The 25,220-nt window shown below is 34.1% G+C and overlaps 1 protein-coding gene across 1 annotated transcript in view; it reads right to left on the bottom strand.

Annotated features, from left to right (window-relative positions):
- LOC124362013 (growth/differentiation factor 8) overlaps window positions 1-17,581 on the bottom strand; it is an 81,908-nt gene extending 64,327 nt beyond the window's left edge. Inside the window, exon 1 of the mRNA XM_046816150.1 lies at window positions 17,495-17,581. The gene's annotated coding sequence lies outside the window, so the exon portion shown is untranslated. The remainder of the gene's footprint in view (window positions 1-17,494) is intronic.
- Window positions 17,582-25,220: the final 7,639 nt, after the last annotated feature.

Here is a 25,220-nt window from a genome sequence, read left to right as displayed (position 1 = left end):
GCCTAATGACGTCAGCTTACATCAGAAACATAGATCTGGTGAAAATACTAACCGCACCTTCTTATTATTTATATAGGCCAGAATATGAGATTGTCAGAATTGAAGATCCCTGACACTATGCTGATTGCTTCATTCGATCCTTAATTTTCCAGAAGGCTCCAATTCCATACCGCAACTAAGAGGAGATTGGCATTAGGAGATTAGCAATTGACTTTATCGAGCTCAATATCATCTTACGGAGCATGGTCCTCAAGATAAAGTTTATATACCATAGTTTACCTAATGCGTACATCCAAAATTCATTTTGATTCCTAACTTACAAAATATTATTAATGACGATCAATATCACGCATGAATTTCAATTCCACTTATGGTGGAATTTGAAGCTGATGCTATTTCCATCGAGATAGTTAACAGATAGATAACAATGACAATCTCAGAACAACCAATGATGATGAGAAAATCGATGCTTTTATTCCGTTCATCTCCTGAAAGTGCTGACTGAAAGATCTTTTAGAGATGCCTAACAACTACCAAAGTCATACAAATAGGTAAATATCAGTTGGTTGAGATGAACCAGACGATTTGGCACTGATATTTTGTCTCAAATCTCAGAGAGAAAAAAACAGTTAAGAAAATGAAACAAGAATCATCCAAAAGTTATTTAATACGTGATCCAGTATCTGCAAGCTATTTTAATTTTATCCATACGCCTACAAATTTATAACATGTTATATACAAGACGAAAATTCAAAAACCCTCTTATTAGTATCTTGGTAATTGAAAATGAAATAATGAGTTTATCATCAATGAATGAGTGGTGAACAGTTCAAATTTTTGAATATTGGTCTCTATCTCGTGTCCAGTCATATAAAATAAACTCTACATTTAAATCTAACGAGCTTAAGAAGCGTGTTTATTTTCCCTAAACATTGGCGTTCATTTTAATAAGAAAAGTGAAACTGCTTCATCGTATTTATATGATTTATTTAAGTAGTTAAAAATTCCTTGTATTAATGTATATTTTTTTCATACATTCCCTCAGAAGTGCTTAATTTGTTTAGGTAGAAGTTTCCCGTGCAAATTTAGAACAAGAGAGACGGCCTGAAGAATTGTAGTATATAGTTGTAGTTTAACATCAGATAACTCAAGCTTGAATGCTGCTCCCGTTTCATGCTTGAGACACCGACATTGACCTTCAACCCCGTGACCTTCGACACTGTGTTTCTGCAATTTTCTGTTTCTGTTTCATTTTACAAGCCACCCCACTGGTTGTCTTTCTTTCACGTAATTGCACAAAAACCATGTACTTTACACCAAAGATTTGTTTTTGACGCGTATACTGTTTTATAAATATACCAGTTACATATATTTAATGAACATCTGTAGTAGTTTTTAACCTTTTTCTGAGTTTACTTGAAAAATATACTTTTCGGTCTTTTTATTTTATAAACTGTGTTCATCTTGTTGCAGAAATGCTGCTTCATCAAGGGAATCCATATCCCAGCCTGTCAGTCTGCTATGTAAAAAACTGTAAATTTTGGTAACCAAAATTTAAGGAATATATTGTAGTCTTCCTTTGATCGAAGTTAGCTTGAATAGTTAAAGTTTGATACATTTCAAAAACTTGCGACATATACTTTTCGTACCGGCACTCAAATACCAACGATTCATCTGAAACCCCTGACATTATAGATTTCCGTAACTTACGGGTACAAGATCTACAAGCAAGCGTTTCATTGGAGTATAACAGGAGACATTATAGGCATGCTCTTTTTAAGTGCCATTCTAAGTAGTCCCGAGATAAGGGAGAGAAGATTTCTCCTCCTACTTCCGAATTGCATAATGACTAAATATATGAAGAACAACAACAAATAATAATAAATCATTAATCATTCATTATCGATCATTTTGAGTTATCTTGTATTTATCATAAAATGTATAAAGTTTTTATTTTGTATTTTCAGTATTAACTTAAATACATCGATTTTTACTTTAAGATCATTTAATTTTGTATGGGTTAAGCATTTTTGTTTTTCTATTTAGAGAATAAGTTAATAATTTACCACAATTGTATTCAAATATTTTAAATTTACTGTAGAGTGGTAGAGACGGCTTCATAGACCTAACTCGGCTCCTTTAATAAAGGCATTTTAATTTTTTTTTTTTTTTTTTTTTTTTTTTATAAGCATAACAATAGAATGCAATGATCCGGCATAACAGAAACATACTATAATGGTATACAACAAAAAGTTGCAACAATACTAAAAAAACTCAAGTCCATTTAATATTTACAGAGGTGGCACACACCCGAAGTAAAACAAAATGCATAAACGTAATGTATTAAGTAATTAAGAATAAATAACAAACAGTGAAATAATTAACAATTCATTACAATATTTATTATATTGGCATTAGAAATATGAATGTCATACAAATAGCTAAACATGCCTCAAATTTAATTTTCAGCTGGTTTACATTGTTCCAAAAGAAGTCCAAATCTTCAGGAACACCATTGCCAAATCTGTGAAGACAGGCAACATAACCATGGTAGCTGTAGTTGTTCGAGTGCTGGCCAATCGCAAAAGGACTTCTATATCTAGTTCTTGCAGGCACCAAGAAGAATATGCCCTGGAGGAGCTCTGAAGAGTCTACTTCTCCATTAATAAGCTTGTGCAGGAGTACAAAGTCAAACTCTCTTCTTCTGGATGCCAGTGGAGGTAACAGAAATTCCTGCTCGAGTACAGAGACTTCAACTCCTTATTTCTTTGTTGACGTAGACATTACAAAATGTATGGCATTGTCAGAATTTGTTGTTTAAATTTTGCACAGATACTTCAAAATTTATTTTCCACACTTTTTAGAATGAGTACTGGGTACAGTGCTCATGGTGAGAACAAACTAAATGCCTTATACACGCCTCATACACAAATAACAAAATGTTCTCGCCAGAAGTTCCTTTTACACTTAGTTGCCTTCGTTGTAACTCATTCCGTATCTCGGAAGTAGCAATAATATCTAAGTCTGAGATAGGCCACTACAACATCACGTATACGTAGCACACATGTGTTTCTTCATGGGACTTGTTATAGCTTTCTGTAATTTGTTTACCGATCGTGATTAAGTCGTATTAAGTGTTACATGTTATAGTGAATCATTTTGAGTATCGTCTAACGATATTACAAGTCCTTATTGATAAAAGCACGTTTTATTAGTAGATTAATGTGCACACTGTATCTGACTTCCCGACAGTTCGATCTTATAATCGGGCACAAAGAAAACTCGTAAAGATAAAGAAATTATTTTTTACTTTATGTTAATGGAAAACGAGTGGAGAGAAACACGTTTTCTATTTATTAATAATGGTGAGTTTCCACAAAACACTAGTATGTAATTTTGTAAATTATATTTCGAAAACCACACAAACTCTAACTTCCTGAATCAAAAATATATTTTAATCTTCAGATTTAATACGGCCTGATTACAAAATTGGCAAATTTCTGAAATTAATTCCTGAAATTCCTTGTAGAGTGACAATACATTTTGGCTTTCTTTTTTCTCTGCATGGACGTTGCTTTAAGAGGTATGATTCAACAAATGTTTCCCAAACCTAAAATAAATTGCATTACCCTAGGAGACCATTATGATAAATTCAATTATTGGAAATATACAGTGAGTGTGCCACCCAACTGAGACTACAGTCAGTCAGGAAGACGTGTATAAAAGGACAAATAGGATGTAAAGGGTTAAACCAGCTATCGCGCTAGTTAGTGTAAAACACAACTAGAGGAACTCTATGCGTTCTTGTCACCTTGTCAAAACTCTCTTACAACACAAAGAGATACGACACAGGTAGTAAACGAAACTCACATGAAACAGGTCGGCGCCGACACTGAGCTGCAGGTATTTAGGATTGCAGCCGCTTGCTCTCCCCCGATTATTTACAGAGTTCGGTTTCAATGCAGCGTATAAATAGCCTCAAACCACAACATGGGCACGAGCGCAGTGCGTGCAGGACAGTCATCTTTCAAGGTCATCAGACCTGGGACAGTCCGCTGTCAGGGATATTTAACGTAGATAGTTGACACTTTTAAGTTTAATTACTTTAACTTAGGCTCGCAAATGTTAGTAATGACTTGAAATGTCAAAGCCACAAGTAGGTAGAGCAGAATTGCTGTCAGAGTTAAAGGTAGTGCAAGAGATGGATATTTCGTCCACTCAATCAGCAAGCAAAGAGTGGATGTAGAATGCATCATAAGGACTTCTTTTCCAATGACGTTTTGAACTCCTTCTATAAGTTCGTTTCCTTCCATAACCTTTTTGTCTTTTGCCATTTATTACTTTTGTGCTTTTTTGAAAACTGTATTGAACCTGAACTTTTACACGAAGTAGATAAGGATGTTGGTTGTACATTATTAAATGCAGCATGATATTTTCTGCACGTAGCTCGATCAAAGATTGTGATAAGCGAGATTAGCTAATAAACTGTAGAATGTGGATCATACTGCTTTGTTCCTTTTCTTCAGAGATGACAGAAACGTGTATTTTTTCAAAATGATAACACTTTTCCTTTATAAAAACCACAATACACATATAAGAAATTTGTTGACGGTTTTATGTCAAATATGGTTATTATGATAGTATATTTACCAGATCTGAGTTTTGATTTTCTGTCGGATTTTATGTTTAGGCATTATCAATCTATTTATCTGAATAAAAATCTTAAGATATCAAAATATTCTAACAATGTTATGAACGTAATGGATAAGATCTTTATATTGTTTGATTTCGTGTTTGATCTCAACTATGATAACAAGAAAGTTCTATTAGTGGCGAAATGATCGATGAGGCTTTTTTTAATAGATATTTGTTAACATTATCAAAGACTAATTAGAATTCCATAACGCACCATCGCTCGATCAATCTATAAATATATTGAGGAATCACGTGATGGCAGAGAAAAGTAAAGGACTGTAACAAGCCTTGTCAAATTTAAAGTACGTCTTAATTGTATTTCTCTCTTACAATTATTTTGAAAACCAAATACGAAATTATATTTGTGATCAAGACCATTTCAGTTATCTAAAGTACTTCAATTAGTCAAGATCTTATAGAAACATGCATGGCTTTGTTAAGGAATGCGAGGTCAAAATGTTTACACATGACGCCTACTGGCTTTTTACAAGGAAAACCAGAAACACCTGCAGTATTATCTTCATAATGTGTGGCGTCAATGCAAAATAATAACAACCGTTAGTCTATTATTAGAACTATATTTTAACTTACTTGTTTACAAACAACGCATATGGCGCCTGTTAAAGAGAACTACGTTGACGTGTCAGCGCAGAGAACGAACCTTAAGGTAGTTTTTAACGTACCAAGCGTATATGATACATGACTATTTTTATGATCCTTCTGACCTTATTTTTCTGAGTCAAAACCTATGTTCTGAATGGAAATCCAGAGATCGATTTATGGAATGTATTCTAAATTGTTACGCCCAGGTATATGGTGATGAGATCTCTCTGTCAATCTCTCTGTCCAGGGTGACAGACCATTTAGCATCCATTCAGCCATTTATTTTGCTGCAGAATATATTAAAATCAACAATTTAGCCTTGAATTTCAATAGTTAGTTTTGATTTTCCAATTCATCCTTAATTTTCCTTATAGGACTAGGTGCAGTTAAATCGAGAGAAATTATATTGCTCAGTGTTGTCATATATCTATTTACTTTTCATTCATTACCTGATGCCTTACAGATCTTTGGTCTTTAGTTATCTTGAATATTCCATCGTTGTATATAAAACGAACGAAGTTAAAGATATACTACAAAAGTGTAACAGCTAAATTGTTCACCAGAAAGTTCATTCGTGAACCTCTGGAATGGCTATTAAACTGATTGGATTTTCGAAACGGGCATTGAATTCTTTTCCTTTTAGCTCATCATACTGTAGTGGAAAGTATTTGGCTGATAGTTAGCGAAACAAATCACTCAGAGGGGATAGTAAAATTTCTCTTCTGTTTGTCCGCATGATGAGAGCGAACTAACTAGGTTATCAGTTAGCAAGCCACTCTATAGATACTTAAAATTTTCCATGAAGCTTCATTTCTATATAGCACTGTGTTTGATGATGGTGAAGGTTACTCTGCTGGATTTTTCTGAGCGTTAGCAAAGCCTATAGCTCAAGAGATTTCTAAGAATGAATTGAGGAACCATCTTGAAGTCTTTTTATATTTTGCTATCATTAAGGGTACTGACTCATTCCTCTTCCGTATGGCTGTCAAGCTAGTTGATTATCTGTTTTCCACTGGATATTTCAAGGACGAATTCAGCTACAGATTTAAAATGTTGTAATAAACCTAATTTCTACATAGAGAAGAATGAATTCAGTTATGGTACTTGCCCATGCATGGAATTTTGCGGAGTGTAATTGAAGTATATCATTGAGTAGAAGGACGAAATTTCCCTTCTGTCTCTCTGGAAACTGTAAACATTTCCTTTCTGTCTTATTATTAGCCAGTCTGCCAGGAAATTTGGATAATAACATGAGTTAAGGATTTATAATTGTGCATGCTACTTCAAACATGTCTGATAAGCTACATGTGTTAGAAAATGGAGAAGAATTCCAAAATACAAATGCTGTATCACTGTAGTTAGTTTTGTTAGTAACTTGAAATATTAATAGTAGAAAATATTATAGTAATCTGAAAACCTTTCAACAATTCTGATATATTCTATAACGGCTTATGTAAGCTTTTGCGAAACATGAATTCAACATTTAGGTTTTGAACTACGTGTCACAGTTTTGCACTGATCTATTTTAAATACGATCACATTTTTCGTACTTTTTGTATACTTGGGCTTGAAGGCCGTTTTGAAGATTTTTCGAGAGTTTTACGGTTAGGTGTCCTTGACCAAGTGGAAGAAACGGAGAGGTCAGTTGGAGACATTGCAAAAGAATGTTTTTGTGTAATAATTTTTCACAGAATGTTAGTCAAGTTTTTTTTAATTAACTCAAACCATTACTTTATTTACCTTAAATAAACTCTTTGACTGGCAAGATCCTATTATAAAAGGATGTCGTGGAAAAAGGAACAATCTTTTTCAACAGTGGCATTTTGTATTATGTTATAAAAAGGAAACTAATACAATTTGAAAAAAAATGAAAGGTCAGATTATTTATGTTGGGCTTCCTAGCATTGGTTTCTTAACTACTTGTACAAAAAATCAGTTTTTGAAAACCTACAACAGTATTTAAATCAAATTTCGAACAACTGCATCTATTCAACTGTCGAAAGGACTAAAATTCAATAAGCTGTTGTTGGAAATGTTATCCAATCATATTAGTTCTTCGAGGCTGTGGAAAGAATTTTTACACTTTATTTATATAAAGTAAGGTATTTCTTCAAATAATATTGTTATATCCAAAATTATATAAAATTGAGCAATGATAAATGACGTCAAGAGGGTTAAAAGATTCTTATGAAACACCGAATGACGTCAAGAAGAGTAAATGATTCTTATAATTGGTAATAGCGTCCATAATCATTATGTAATCGCAGCGCAGGCTATCTAATCGGTTGGTTTAGCGTACATGAAATTTTAAGGGAAACCGCCAAACCGGCTTCTTGTCCGGCTCTCAATTTGCACACAAGTGACGTTACGATGCAGTCTTTTATTGGAGGTCGACACTGAGCGGCGCCACCGGTTTCCACACTGGACTAACAACTCGTGTTATCGTTCCCAATCAATACTCCATACGATGGTTAATCACACATCTCGTTTATCGTATGAACTACATTTTTGTATTCAATATTGTAACACCAATCGCTTAATTTGTGTGAACTTTGATCTATAGAATAATACAAATTAAAACCAGTTTATAATACTTTTACGATTGCCCTACTGTTACCAAATACATTGTGGTAGTGTACCAAGTAATGCATCATTACAATTTCAGTATACATGGGGTCTTAAACTTTTTCCAAACAACGAACTAAGGTTTCTTATAACTTTGTTGATTTAGAAATAAGTTGCTACAAACAGTTTACAAATCTTAACCAAGAGCAGATATTGATCCATTTTAGACCAATGGAATGATGGCTAAACCAAATTAGCATAACCAAATGTTATTTTCTAAAGGTTGAGTGTTTTGTCAGGCTGAAAGCTCCGACACATTAGAAGATGCAATGGCCAGAAACTACCAAAACATATAAGCTTACATGCACTGAAGGCTTTTAAAGTTTCGGGTACCTGGATCATACTGAATTCAGACGGTAGCTACTGTCAGAGATAAAAAATCTATATGATCTAAGTAACCAGAAAGTCGCATAAATCAGATGGAGATCATAAATAATAAATAAATTCATCTAGAGGAGTAGTGAAACCAGTAGTTCTTAGAGATTATTAGTTCCTTCTGGACTTTGGGGGGTTTTGGTAACAGAGGCTTCAAGAGGAGAAGTCAAGGCACGCGTGAAGGCTCTTGTTACCAAATTAATTCATAGACTAATAGCGTCTTAGTTCTTTGATTCTTTCAAGAGACTATGAAGGTCCTCCCTATAAGAAATTAGATGCTCTCAGGGATCAAGGACTTCCAGTGACTAGAGATTTCAAAAGACGAGATAAACTCTTGGGCTGCAGATACTTAGAAAGATCCAGAGCCTATTGGAATACAAGAATAATGGAACCACAGGCTAGATAGGGTAGAGGGATTGTGAGGTCTGCAAGACGTACATATCCTGTGCCGATTTTTCCAGAAGGAGAGAATTTTAAAGTATTTGAACTTATCAGAAACAATGGAGGCCCAGATAGCAAGTGGGCAACAAGGTGAGGTCTAGGTATACAGTATTAGTTTCAGAACTTTGGTAGCGACGGGATTAATTGTATTTTAAATTGCTCATTTATAGAAAATTCTATTCTTGATACGTCTAGGTTTTCCAGTGTGGCCAGAAAAACTATATGAAGCTGGAATACGGAAGACCGTAGCAATCGTATGTACAAGTGAAACATTCTAGAATAGTACTGAGATTATGAAGTTTAGAAGTTGAAGGATAAAAATTACAGAAATTAGGTGTAAGATAGATACGAACGACACTTCTTAAAAAAGATAGTTTCCTTGTCAACGCATGTTGTATAATTAACGACATTACAAATGTGTATAAAATACCAATTAATTAGATAAATCCATTAGTAAAATAATATACTTAACCACTTTAATTATGCTGTCTTCAGTTAGGAATATTGCTATTGTGACGCTTTCATGCGATGATTGACAGATCGTATTTCTCTTGTATTTAGTACAAGAAATAATCTAATACGGCTTGATTTAAAAAAGTTCACAGCTGTTGGACAAACCAACGCTGTACTGAATAACCTTTGTTCTGTCCCGAAAGTGCGCGAGTCAGGAGTCGTTTTATACCTCATAAAATAACCAGCTGTGTTTATTTATCGTTGAGGCTGCGATATCAACAAGGCAGTGGATTCGCCGTTTCCTCACGTTCGACACGGCTCACTAAATACTCGTTCCCGCCAGAACACGTAGGCAGTGTCAACACCATGCTACTGGTCATTCTCTTGTTTCGCGCTTTTACAATACGTAACGTTTTTACACCCGATTTTATGGATGGAACATGTAGCTTACTATCATTGAAGTTCAAACCATAATCCAATCAGGTGATTTTTTATTTCAGATAACTTTAATGGAATAACATATAAACTGTTCATCAGTAAAGTAACGTAATGATGTACTAGACCGTAATAACGTTTAATTTTAGTTTATGTCTATTTGAGGCATGTTAACGCAGAAAATGTTTAGTGTTTTATTGACGTGACAACGTCTTAAATTAGGTTGCGGCTCGGAGTCACTCATGAAAAAGTGTAACGCCCGGTAACGTTACGATGCCCGTCCAGTGGGTCCGCCGCACGGGATCCGCACGGGATAAAGCAGATAACTGTGGGTCCGCCGCACGGGATAAAGCAGATAACTATGTTTATTCGTGAAAATGTGGAGTGCTTAGATTCGTCATTTACAACAACTACAACAATAAAGGTAAATAATTGTACACTGATATTTCATTATCGTAAACTATGATTGATTGATTAATTGTTAGATTGACACAAAAGTTGAGAAACTGAGTTTATAGCTTATGTCATACTATTGACAAATGTTGATAGTGTTAAGTAAATTATTAGTTTAAATCACTCTGCAATCAATCGTAATTCAGTCGATTGAGAAGAAACAGCGCGTATTGCTAGTCAAACATTTAAAATAACAAATTATAACCTCTAACCTGTCATAACAGTGCGACCAAACAAACGAACTAAACCGACCAATCACCACGTGCGGAGTTAGAATTTAACTGTGTTTAGCAAGAATTTCAAATTCCAATTTTAGTAAATGTTTTATTCAACTTTACCATTTACAATAACAAATTTTAATTAATTTCAAATTATGTACAATGTTTTAGTAAACAAAATATATTTCTATAGTTAAAATTTGTGCAATTCTTATTTTCATTCAATTCCTTGTTCCTATTGTGCAATTTAATAATATTCATATCAATAAATATTCTACCGAGAAAAAGACGTTGTCACGTAAAATCTTCGCCCGTAAAACCGACTTTACAGGCAACCATAATTTTTTTTTACTTTTTGGAAGGAAAACATAACTCAGCTCTAACAAATTTATATTTACTCTAAAATATTATAAATTATTCCGTATAGAAGCATTAATGGCATTAATAATTTAATGTTAAATTAACCATCATTTGGTGGTAGTTCCGTGTGTTCAATAACTAAAATAAAAATGTACTATTGCACATTTCACCTTTTGCAGTCTTACGAGTTTAATAATTCAAAACCTATACTAAACAATGTATTAATGTACGTAACTTTCAAATATGTATACATATTTTAGGTTTTTAAAGCTAGACAAAATGTTCTAATAACTTAAAACGGGAGTTTGCTTGAATTAGTATAATATGCTATTCAGTTATTCAGGTACCAATAACTTAAAATGCACCGGTCGAGCTATTAAATGGTGGTAACCTTCCAGTATCCAAGTGTCTATGTAGGAGACGATATAAAACTCATAAATTGTCGGCGTCTACATAGTAGACGAAACGTATTTTATTATTATTTCATGAATTACACTTTTGTTTTAATTAATAGTTTAGTTCATAACATTTTCCGCAAACCAAACTATTGATTGTTATAGATTTATCTTTCACTGCCTCCTAGTAGTTGTTTGTCATCGCCGCAAAACTGACTACGCAGTTATTGTTTGTCAGTTGTCACTCACTGCCGGCTGCTTGTTTAGTTGCGTGTAAATGTAATATTCCCATTGGGTGTTTACATTAAAAGCTGTATTACTCTTCACAGAAACTTATAATATATTTGTAAGCCTTTCTCTTTTGTTGTTTATGGTGTATTAAGTAAAAATGGTGTAGAAGTGGTGTAAATAGTTTTTGTGTACATAGAAAAACATGTTGATTGTAGAATGATCAAAAGATAATTTTGAAGAAACAAAAGTTATGAGTAAGTAACCTTATTATTTTATTTATTACTTCTTATTTAGCATATAGTTTAGGATAGGTTTAGATACAATTTCATCCGTGAGTGAAATAGGACATTTAGAATATTGTCCGAACTTTTGATAGGTTTGCACAAAATGGTATTTTGGCGTATTTATATTTCTATTGCTATACAGTTTTACATTATAAGAGATGTGTTATATGTATATTATTTTTATTTAGTTATACATGCTCCTTCACATGGTCTAAAGAAGAGCGCTACTGATTTTGGGGTCAAAGGGCAGTCCGTCTGTCTGTTATAATTTATATATAACAGTTGAAATAAAAACCATATTGGCACTAAGTTTCTTTTAATGCAAGAAAAAGGTGAACTTTTGGCATAAAAAGATCAAAGGGTTGTTCGTTCGCCTCTCTGTCCGTCTACGTGATAATTCTTTCGTTACGCTCTATAATTAGTAGGTTTATACAAAGTAACTACTTTAACAAAGAAACATAAATTAAGTAAGAATTAATTTCTTTTCAGCTGCCTATTAAATTATAAAATAAAAATAAGCATTTCAGCCATATTTTTCCAAATTTTTTGTAGATATATTCACTATAAATGGTATACCTGAAGCTATTTTTGTGAAACACACGTAATACGACGGTCACCCAGAATAATTCAAATACTCAGAATATTCAAAGTCTGTGAGTAATTCTACCCGTTAAAAATACTTAGTCTGACGACAACTACCGTAATGCGAGAAACTCAAAATTTATTGCCTATTAAATTTAGTACAAAAAGCCAAGCAATTATTCGTGGGAATGATGTAGAAACGGGCTAATTTAATGTTTAGTTATTTTTTTGCTTTACTCGTGCGTCCATAAAGTGCAGTTGACATTTACACTCCATTTCAGTCGCGCCATTCGAGAATTTCAGTTTGACAAGCAACAGGTAATTTTACGCAGCATTTACTCGCGCGGCGTTGTGCCGCATATACGGATAAGTTAACGGCAGGTGTGATTTATTTCACAATTGTAAAATGAAATTCCATTCAACAACCTTTAACCACGTGTTTACGGTCGGCTATAAACTCGGAAGATTACTGGGCAAAGATAATTTTAATAGTAAAAATACATCTTTATGCTTTCACTCTTTCATTATAGGTATATTTTATTCTGTTGGGTGTCCTCAGAAGAAAAATGATTGTGACTACATAGCACTCGAAATTATGAATGAATGACTTTTTAATGGTACTGCCCAACATTTTCATAGTTATATCTCAAGGAGGTCTTAAAAAATGTAGCCTATCTCTTTATCTTTGCTTATATTCGAGTTTTGATTAGTACTCGGAATTCAAGCTTATAAGAGCTAACATGTTTTAGAGATCAGTAAAGCTTAATTCAGTTCATTTCAAACTGGTACAACCTAACCTGAACGAGTAGTTCGTAAAATTTTTTTCAGTTAGAATTTAAATATTATTTTTCTAAATATTATCGCTAGGAGCAAATATGGTTGTCTGCGGTCGCTATCGTGTTTTACGAACGAGTCTAGAGATACGATTGAGCTCCTAAAGACACTTTTTTCCGTGTGGAAAACAACGAGTTTTATTTGATTTTATTGCATAATAACTCAACTTAGTAATACTGTCAAACTGTATTTTGCATTTACTTTTACTGAAACAATAACAAAGTTTGAGGCTAGCGGCACTAAAAAAACTGGTTTTGTTTGCAGCTGATTTCTCTGACCTCTGTTATAATCTAACGGAAAACAGTCACTTCATGGATCAACTAGAGTACCAAAAACAGCTGTTATTCGTGGAGTGCATTAGTTTGGTACGCTATGATATCCTGATTGTCTTCTATATATATGACACATGTGTCATACAAATTCGTATATGACTATTTTATATTTTGGGTAGACCATAAAATGACAGAGAGCCAAGCAAGTTTCACATCTTGAGAGCCACAGAGCGTTACCAAGAAGTTTTACACCAGAAAATATCTGCGAATTACATTCACAAAGAGATGTCTCAGACATTTAAGAATCAAGGAAATTGTATACTTGTCAAAACATGAGAAGATGAATCCCTCGTTAGGCGGGTAAACTAACAGACGTGTCAACAGCGTCACACGGTTTCAGAAATTAATTAAAATCACATATCTATTTTAAATTAGATTCCATAATATACAATAGGGTATATCAGTGTCAAAATTGAAAAACGATAAAAATCCAATATCTTAGAAATGTTAGTTCTTTGGCTTACGCAACCGGTGTCATGACTGACATCTAAGTTTTCTAGTTCACACCCCTCTCAAGTGACCTATATAGACTACAAGTTAGTCATGTTAGAATTGTGTAGTGTTCATTTAGAAAGAGCAACGTCTCGATTTTAGCTGTTAAATATGAGGAGATCCGGTTTAAGAGATCCTAAAAACGTCACTAAAAGACAAGGCTCTGTTGGCTCTTAAATGAGAAATGTTTTGAAAGCATTGTGTTTGTTCGAAATATAAATAAGAACACACCACCAGATTTGGCCTGAATAGCCTTATAAACACGAGAGCAATTGGCATTACAGTTCTGAGCGGTTTGTCGTAATTCAAAGGAATTCCCAGAAGTAGGATCAAAACCATATTGGTTCTAGATCAGAACCTAGTGTTCAAATGTTTGCAATCCCCTAACTCCTATAACAATAATGTAACTGGAGTCAATAATTTTTACTGAATTTTTGTGGGGTTTTATAATAATTATAAACAAAATGTTCGGCATCCATTAAACGGAATTAATTCCATAAACTGCAACTATTGGAAATAATTCCGGTAAACCTATTCCCACTTGTCGATTATCACCATTAGATGCTTATTCAAAAAAGTTCAAGAATGGAAGGTTTATGTTAAATTTAGAGAAATCTGTTAACAGTGCATCATGTTAATTGCCATACACATGCGGGCACGGCGAATGTGCCTAAAGCCTCGAAAGAAATTAAAAATAGGTTTTGGAGATTAGGATCAATCAAATTTTGGCTCTGCTCGGTTTGGGCTTGTTATGGGGATAACTGCAGTATCTCCTATTCTGTGTGAGAAATTGGAGAAATTAGCAAAGTTGCACTTTTTTGGAAAAGAAGATAATGTGTTAGTGTTAAAAAGTATCTCATCCAAAAATAAATGTTAAAAATTGGTATTCACCAAAAATTGTAAAAAATGCATTGTCATTTTCTAAATTACCAAATATAATATGTATATATATATATATATATATATATATATATATATATATATATATATATGTAATTATATATTAAAATCATACTTAAGTTATATATTTTCCATGAAATGAAAATCCTTAAAATTATGTATGAGATTTTTATGAATAAACAACGAGGAAAACGCCCAATTTATGTTATTGTTATACAACTGTTTGAAATACCGTAATAATATGTACTACTTCACATGGAATTCATGCTTATTAATGAAACATAACACTTCAGAAAACATTAGATAACAGGTGGATTGAAGCTGTTGCATTCTCAAATCAATATCTTTCATGCCATGGTACACAGGGTTTCTTCTGTAAGCACTCATGTCTAATGACTACAACCAGCTATAATGAAATAACGTTGACTATTTATTCCCAAGTCCTTTCTAAGTACTACTCTATTAAGAAATTATCATTTAATACTAAAGATGAATCCTGTTAAACATTATGCCTCCGAAAAATATGCTTATGATTCATTTACTTAATTACGTACTTTTACATTTTTTCAAATGTAAATATGAAATTTTAACTGCAGAATAGGGATTTAATTTAAGCGCTTTTTATTTAATTTGTATTTAAGAATGCGTCAAAGTTTCAAAGTTGTTTTGTTTTATTTAAAAACTTGCATCTTTATCTGTAAAAATTTTAAACAGGATATAAAGGCTGCGTTTGTAGAACTATTTTAATGAGAGATATCGTTTAAAATTAATGGTAACCGTCAATGCCATCCTATACTCACCCCATCCCCACCCATCCTTTAAAAATTTAATTAGTAAAGTACGCCATATGGCATATTAAAATAAAGGGAATTGAAAAAGAACATTTTATTGAAAATCAAAATTGAATATGCAAAATTGTTTACAAGCACTCTAATATCTCAAAACTAGTCAACGGATTTAATTTTTGTTTTTTTACAAAACTTTAACGTTGCAAGTTGGTAAAACACTCTGAATACGGATGGTGTTTTTTATTTTCGAATATTTCAGCCTCCAAAAATTAAAACGTGCTATAATACATTTTTGAGCATGAACATATTTTACATGACTGTATAGTTGGTGGAACAACAGGTGAAATTATTTTTCACGATTTCACATTAATGCCATAATACTTTTATAATTCTAACACATTATCTTCTTTTTCCAAAAAAAAGTGCAACCAAATTTGTAAGGTCTAGTTTGTAACTAACGTCCTGTATGTACGGAGGGTGAAAACTAAAATTTGTAATTTATGTAAAAGCTCGATTAAACTTTCGTTAAACGCAACGTTTATTGAAAATTCACAACTGTTTTTCAACATGAAACTGGATTTTAGAGCACTTTTCAAAAAGAATAATACCAAAATCCTAATCGGATATCTATAGATTAAATTAATAATCAACTCTATTTTTGTAGAACTTAGCAGTTTTTATCGATATAATCTAAAATATTTGTAATGCCTATTACTGAAAACCTTTCTCAATATGACAACTAAATATTAACAACACAAATGAATCTTAATAAAAATAGCAATTTTATTGACTAGCCAGGTAATGGAGCATCGATACAGTGAACACAATAACAATTTAAACGAATCAAATTTACTTGTGTTTATATGTGGGGGAAAATAAATAAAACATGTAATTTTAAATAGATGTGTTGTGTTAAATCCAAACGTTTTAAACATTTTTAGAAGGCTACTGAAGTTATTCCCGTTCAACATTGGAACAAAACAGGGCAATAGAGTGACATAGACAGCTTTTGCATTTATTCATTTCAACTCATTGAATGCAGGACCGTATTTCATTTAAAAGATTTATCCTTGTATGAGTTTTAATAACATGCAAAAATTAGATAAGTTGTGAATCGATTAATGCTATTGACTTTCAAAGATTCAGTTCAAACAATTCACATCTCAAAACCCCAATTATCTTTGAGTAGGCTGATATACACTCACTATGAAAACTGTGTTTTATCAAAGTATGTATAAATCTAATACATACAGTACACATTTGTGTTCACACAGCATTAAACATACACACGCACATATGAAATGGTATAAATTTAAAACAAGAACACTAACAGAAAACACTTTCAGCATTAATATTTAATTTAATGGCATAACTCAACACTATCATTAAATAATCAACACTAAATAAATTTTATACTATTAACAGTTTGGAACATTTTACGGATGTAACAAAACAGGATTGATTTACAAACATCATTTTTAGATTTATAGACGGGTTTAACGATTCTCTATATACAACCAAATTTGCTGTATAGAATATAAAGTGAAAAAAAATCACTCTGATATATTTATTCGATCACATTTCTAAAAAAAGAAATGTTAAATAAAACCTTGGAATGTGTACGTTAAATTAAAAGTTTTGTGATTCCATACAAATTACTTTTTTTTCGTTATCATACTATTTACACTAAGCATGAAAGAATGTAATAGTAGTGTATAAAATAATATAACACTGTGTTTTTAATTATCCTAATATGAATACTCTTTTTTCCTGGTTCCAAGTTATATTTGTAATGCTATTTTCAAAGGTAAAATTTAACATATAAACTATTGAGATTTATCATTTTCTAATTCGAAAAATAAATTCGTAGCAATGCATTTTGTAGTTTTTTTAGTTTTCAAGAATTTATATTTCCCAAAGATTAAGTCATCAATTAGAATAAAATGTTAGAAAATCTGAACTTGTGTACTTTAATCTTAGTAAGTCATGAGCACTTACGGTGAAGGTGTCCCTGTAACTGTCGCCACTGACTGAGGCCGGCCGGTTCCTCACTCACTATATACCTGGACAGTCTCCTGCTTGGTGCAATGACTCCTCCCCACACACATACGCTACACATCGCCTCGCACTCTGTGTCACTGCAGGTGCAGGGCTGCACGCAATGACTCCTCCCCACACTCATACCCTACACATCGCCTCGCACTCCCTGTCACTGCAGGTGCAGGGCTGCACGCAATGACTCCTCCCCACACACATACGCTACACATCGCCTCGCACTCCGTGTCACTGCAGGTGCAGGGCTGCACGCAATGACTCCTCCCCACACACATACGCTATATATCGCCTCGCACTCTGTGTCACTGCAGGTGCAGGGCTGCACGCAATGACTCCTCCCCACACACATACGCTATATATCGCCTCGCACTCTGTGTAACTGCAGGTGCAGGGCTGCACGCAATGACTCCTCCCCACACACATACGCTACACATCGCCTCGCACTCCGTGTCACTGCAGGTGCAGGGCTGCACGCAATGACTCCTCACCACACACATACGCTATATATCGCCTCGCACTCTGTGTCACTGCAGGTGCAGGGCTGCACGCAATGACTCCTCCCCACACACATACGCTACACATCGCCTCGCACTCCGTGTCACTGCAGGTGCAGGGCTGCACGCAATGACTCCTCACCACACACATACGCTATATATCGCCTCGCACTCTGTGTCACTGCAGGTGCAGGGCTGCACGCAATGACTCCTCCCCACACACATACGCTATATATCGCCTCGCACTCTGTGTCACTGCAGGTGCAGGGCTGCACGCAATGACTCCTCCCCACACACATACGCTACACATCGCCTCGCACTCCGTGTCACTGCAGGTGCAGGGCTGCACGCAATGACTCCTCACCACACACATACGCTACACATCGCCTCGCACTCCGTGTCACTGCAGGTGCAGGGCTGCAAGCAATGACTCCTCCCCACACACATACCCTACACATCGCCTCGCACTCCCTGTCACTGCAGGTGCAGGGCTGCACGCAGTGACTCCTCCCACCCACACACACGTTTAGCATCACCGTTGAATACTCTGTGTTATGCAGGTGCTGGGCTACACGGGATGTCACGAGAATTCGTACTGGGACCGGTACTATTTCCAGTCTTTTTAGTTTTTTTTACGTGACCGGGCTTACATCAACTACGACAATATTACTTACCATTTTGTGTATTTTTTGATAATTTATACATGCATATTTCTAATACCATTCTCATTTTCTTAATCTTTCCCAAGCCATTAGGCATCCAGGTTTCTTCAGTTTCCAAAACAAGACCCTCCGTTTGCTTACACCAGCCATGTGTCATTGCAGGTGCTGGGCTACACGGGATGCCGCGAGGATTCGTACTGGGACCGTTACTCTATCCAGCCCTGTTGTGTTTCTTGTGACAGGGCCATCATCAGCTCCGACAATATTTCTTATTGATTTGTGTATTACGTAGTTTATACAAGTATATTTCTTCGAAGGCCATTTTCATTTGCGCGTTATCATTACCAACGAAAAAATAGAACATGAGAATGTTTCCTCACTATTCGAAACGATACTGATTGTTTTTAAGCTGCGTTGACATAGATGTTATAAGATTTCTCAATAATACTGCTTCCAAAATTAACCTCACGATTTCCCTTGTTTCAATGGTGTGGATTTCACTGAAATGTTATTTTTTTATATAAACATGACTTTTTATGTTAAGGGACCATAAAACATTTCATAGATTTGTTACTAATTAAAATATTACTATATAAAGATATAGTATATAGATATAGATATAACGTTGTGTGTTATTACATTACATGTTTATATCTATTATTATAAATAACAATTTTTACTTGGCCGATGGTAAAACAACCCTTTATTAACACTGCCATTGCATTGTGCTAATCACTTGCAGACAAATCCCCAGGTTTAATATTAAAACTAACAGAATTTTTTAATTTTATATTTATTTTAACCAGTAGTAGTCAGAAACTAAATTAAGTTTACTTCTTAGTTTGTGGTCTCGAAATGTGTTGAGTAGTAGTGATATGTTTTTCTTTTCGGCAACCTGCTTTTGGACGAAGCACAGTGTGTCACATTTGTCTACAACAGAAAGAATTTGAGAATCTAAGTACATAACTTGGTTATAGGATAATTTATTAAAAACATTCTATTTGCATTCAATTATTACATTATAGGAGTATCCATTTTTTTTATATTATCTTCAAATGTTTGAAAATACAGTTAAAAGTTGCTGAATGTAGATAAGAATATAGATATATATATATTTCATTCAGCCTGAATTTTTGGTTATTCCTAGTAATTGGTCGAATCTGTCAGTCATGTGAAAAATATACATATTTATATGAATTAAGTACTGCTGGTGGCATATTGTATATTAAATAAGGCAGTTTTACTTTATAAATAATATTGGTGACATTTTAAAAATGACATTGTATATTAAAATAATATATTCATCGTGAACTGTCCGAAATATATATATATATATATATATATATATATATATATATATATATATATACCATAACTATTTATTTTTTATGTCTGAAGACAGGACAGATGACTTGTATACTTCTTATACATAATCGTATACATGCACAACAAATAAATATATACAGTAAATATATATGTATATATATATATAATAATATATATATAGTAAATATATATATATATATATATTAGTTATTATATAGCCTATGTATATTTCGATTGAATGTGGCGAATTTATACGCTGATTGCCTACAATAGACGCATTAACCGTTATTAACATATTTTTCACGCCGATGGATTAAGTACGATATAGATTTTATGAAGCAAGTTCAAACATATTATCCTGAGTATCGGTTTATACATTATACGAGACTATAATACGAGACTCGTAGACTGTAAAATTAAGAGGCCAATTACAATTACTGCAATTTGTTTTTGTTTGATTTATGAAATATTTGCCTGGTGACATAAATTTAACTAATAGTTTATATATATATTACACAATTATAAACATGTTTAATATTTATGAAATGTTATGCATAACAGTATTTGCTCCGCCAGAATTCGAACACGGATCTCTTAATTTTTAGACAAGTATGCTACCATTACACTAAGAGGCCTTAGTGATGATTCAATGTATTGTATTTGGCTGTTTCTGGCACTTAAGATTGTGAAAAATATTTTTAATTTGAAAAATTTTTTATTATAAAACTTAGCCTTTTAATATAGCTTTCTCGAATACAAAAAAAGTGGAAACGATTCTTTTATCATTCTACGTGAAATTCCAAGAATTTAAATTATGAGGTTTAGGCATTTTTGTGATCAGACACAAATTAAAATGGGTGACGATAAACATATAAATAAACAGTACCTTAAATAACGTAAGTAACAAATTTAATTTATGTTCCCTTACGTAGCATATTAATAGCAGAATAGAAGTGGGTATTTTTATTAATATTTTTGTAATTTCAAATTATATTGTCAAAAATCATCAATCGAATTCAGTCAACGAAAAAGACTTAAAAAGACTTTTAAAAACTTGGATAAATGTGTTCAAAATCATGTTTTGGACATGGATTCAGTCATTCATTAATTTACTGTATTGTATATTCATAAAGAATGAAATTATGGGAAAGTAAGATGTTGATTTGATTTTTGACATTGCATATTTTCATCAGGTATTGGTAAATGAATGCATGGTCCCCAGGTTAAGACTTTACAGTGCAGTAAATGACTAACGTTAAAAGTGTTTCTGTTAGTTATTGCGACAAATGGTACGCAGCAAATGATCTTACACTCCACCCGATTGTTCTCTGTTGCTTGAAAGTGTTGAATTACAAATGGTTCATCAAAATTTACTTAGTGGTGTTAGAGAAGAGGGATTTTTGTGAGATCAGACAATGTATTTTGTCAACCAAACTCTGACTGAACACTTCAATTAAATTAATTAAATTTGTGTCTTAATCACACGTTAAATTTACCACTACTATGTTTTCATGCATTTATGTATATTATTTACCACTCAAAACAGATTTGTATGGATTTGGAAAGTTTAATTGTGTTATTCCTTGTGTGAGATATGAAACTGCAGCTTAGAGATTAAAGGCCTACTTTATAAGTTCAAGCACAAAAAAAAACATATTATTGAGTCTTATCCAGTATCTCCACATTATTTGTTAAAAGTACATAACCATTTATTATTACCTGATGGGGGACATGATAGTCATGTACCACAAGCTATTGGTATTCATTGTTGGAAAACTTATGAACGCTGCAATATTTTTTTATATTTTATGCGGCCTTCTGCACAATCTATAAAGGATCTATTCGTCAATTATAATGTTGTTGATGTCTCAATTCATTCTATAACTACTTGTCACCCATGGCATCACTCACAATTCTCCTCAATATTTTCAAAATGTTAATGATTTCATTCATTCTATAACTACTTGTTGGATAGTTTTTATACCCAAATAATGGCCATTAGAGAATATATATCTTTTGATCTACTATCGAATAATTGGATATTTAACCTTATAAAAGCAATTGTAATATTACTTAGTAGCCCTAGCTAGCTAGACAAGGTGGCTGTTCTTAAATGGACGCAAATCAGATAACTTTAAAGGTCAGTGTGTTAGAGTCACAAAGGTGGAGAGTGAAGTATTTTATATAAACCCAAATTAGATATGCCGAATTTCTGCAAGAAAATTACTTTTTGCGGAGTAATTTAAGATTTCAGTATCTCATATTAAGCAATTTAAAACCATTCAGAATCCATTCTCACTGGTTACCAATTATTTAATGTAATCTAATAATTGATAATCGTTACGTAACCTAACGTTTCCGTATTTAAAATAAATTGAAGTGTCGACGCAGTAATTGTTGCAAACTACAAACATAAGTTTCTAACTTATCACATTTTATAATATTTTAGGATAGATATAATCCCTTAAAAAATAAACAGTTTCCTACTTCGTATGGTGATTCCAGCTCACTGTAATCGTAATCACTGTTTCCGTTCTTGGAAAGTAAGTATAAGCCCTCTGTAAGTCTCATGCATTTAAGAACATGCCCTTTCTTTGGTACAGGATTGTTATCAATCTTATCAGTAGTGTAAAGCTAATCATTTCTAAGTGCTCTTGATGGTTTCCTCTGCCGTCGAAGAAGTTGCACTCTGTATCTGGTGCTACACGTACTTTGCACTTCCTTTGCAGTAGACACATGGTCATTGCGCTCGCTTTATATTCGGTTTGTATTCTCGTATGTATGCAAGTACGGGACTGTTTATGTACTATCGCTAAGTGAAGTAAGGAAACAAATATTCCGTAAAGAAACTTTTAAACAATGAATAGTTTCCTGATTTACAAAATCTTCCCTAGAAAATTATTTAAAGTGCACTCATCCATGATTAATTAATTATTTGGTAGTTCCACAATTGCACAATTGACAGCTTTTCTGTTTTCAATAGTTGTTTCAATCAACAACAGGAAGATGAAAGCGGTTTATTAAAGATAATTCGGAGACACGTTATCTACGTTAGGTCGGACACACAGTGTCTACGTTAGGTCGGAGACGCAGTGTCTACGTTAGGTCGGAGACACAGTGTCTACTTTAGGTCGGAGACGCAGTGTCTACGTTAGGTCAGAGATGCAATGTCTACGTTAGGTCGGAGACGCAGTGTCTACAATAGGTCAGAGATGCAATGTCTACGTTAGGTCGGAGACAAAGTATCTATGTTAGGTCGGGGACACAGTATATATGTTAGGTCGGGGACGCAGTATCTATGTTATGTCGGAGACAAAGTATTTATGTTAGGTCGGGGACGCAGTATCTATGATATGTCGGAGACAAAGTATCTATGTGATAGGTCGGAGACAAAGTATCTGTGTTAGGTCGGAGACAAAGTATCTATGATATTCGTAGACAAATTATCTATGATATGTCGGAGACAAAGTACCTATGATATGTCGGAGACAAAGTATCTATGATATGTCGGAGACAAAGTATCTACGTTAGGTCGGGGACACAGTATATATGTTAGGTCGGGGACACAGTATATATGTTAGGTCGGGGACGCAGTATCTATGTTATGTCGGAGACAAAGTATTTATGTTAGGTCGGGGACGCAGTATCAATGATATTTCGGAGACAAAGTATCTGTGTTAGGTCGGAGACAAAGTATCTATGATATGTCGTAGACAAATTATCTATGATATGTCGGAGACAAAGTACCTATGTTAGGTCGGGGACGCAAGTATCTATGATATGTCGGAGACAAAGTATCTATGTTAGGTCGGGGACGCAGTATCTATGATATGTCGGAGACAAAGTATCTATGTTAGGTCGGGGACGCAGTATCAATGATATGTCGGAGACAAAGTATCTATGATATGTCGGAGACAAAGTATCTATGTTAGGTCGGAGACAAAGTATCTATGTTATGTCGGAGACAAAGTATCTATGTTAGGTCGGGGACGCAGTATCTATGATATGTCGGAGACAAAGTATCTATGTTAGGTCGGGGACGCAAGTATCTATGTTATGTCGGAGACAAAGTATCTATGTTAGGTCGGGGACGCAGTATCTATGTTAGGTCGGGGACAAAGTATCTATGATATTTCGGAGACAAAGTATCTATGTTAGGTCGGGGACACTGTATATATGATATGTCGGAGACAAAGTATCTATGATATGTCGGAGACAAAGTATCTATGTTAGGTCGGAGACAAAGTATCTATGTTAGGTCGGGGACGCAGTATCTATGATATGTCGGAGACAAAGTATCAATGTTAGTTCGGGGACGCAGTATCAATGATATGTCGGAGACAAAGTATCTATGATATGTCGGAGACAAAATAACTATGTTAGGTCGGAGACAAAGTATCTATGATATGTCGGAGACAAAGTATCTATGTTAGGTCGGGGACGCAGTATCTATGATATGTCGGAGACAAAGTATCTATGTTAGGTCGGGGACGCAGTATCTATGTTATGTCGGAGACAACGTATCTACGTTAGGTCGGGGACACAGTATCTATGTTAGGTCGGGGACGCAGTATCTATGTTATGTCGGAGACAAAGTATCTATGTTATGTCGGAGACAAAGTATCTATGTTATGTCGGAGACAAAGTATCTATGTTAGGTCGGGGACGCAGTATCTATGTTAGGTCGGGGACGCAGTATCTATGATATTTCGGAGACAAAGTATCTATGTTAGGTCGGGGACACTGTATATATGATATGTCGGAGACAAAGTATATATGATATGTCGGAGACAAAGTATCTATGTTAGGTCGGAGACAAAGTATCTATGTTAGGTCGGGGACGCAGTATCTATGATATGTCGGAGACAAAGTATCTATGATATGTTGGAGACAAAGTGTCTACGTTAGGTCGGAGACGCAGTGTCTACGTTAGGTCGGAGACACGGTATCTACGTTAGGTCGGAGACGCAGTGTCTACGTTAGGTCGGAGACACGGTATCTACGTTAGGTCGGAGACGCAGTTTCTACGTTAGGTCGGAGACACAGTGTCTGCGTCAGAGTAAACTAGGAATGAGATTTATTTATAGCATTATAGCTTTTTGGCAGATGGTTCGTCAATATGAGAGATCGGACCAGAATGATCCAAAGTAACTTTAATGCATATTGTGTTTGAAATATACATCACTA

Source organism: Homalodisca vitripennis, chromosome 5 (genome assembly GCF_021130785.1).
Source record: "Homalodisca vitripennis isolate AUS2020 chromosome 5, UT_GWSS_2.1, whole genome shotgun sequence".
Taxonomy (NCBI): domain Eukaryota; kingdom Metazoa; phylum Arthropoda; class Insecta; order Hemiptera; family Cicadellidae; genus Homalodisca; species Homalodisca vitripennis.
Note: the sequence above shows the minus strand (reverse complement) of the source record. Positions and strands in the feature narration are given on the sequence as shown.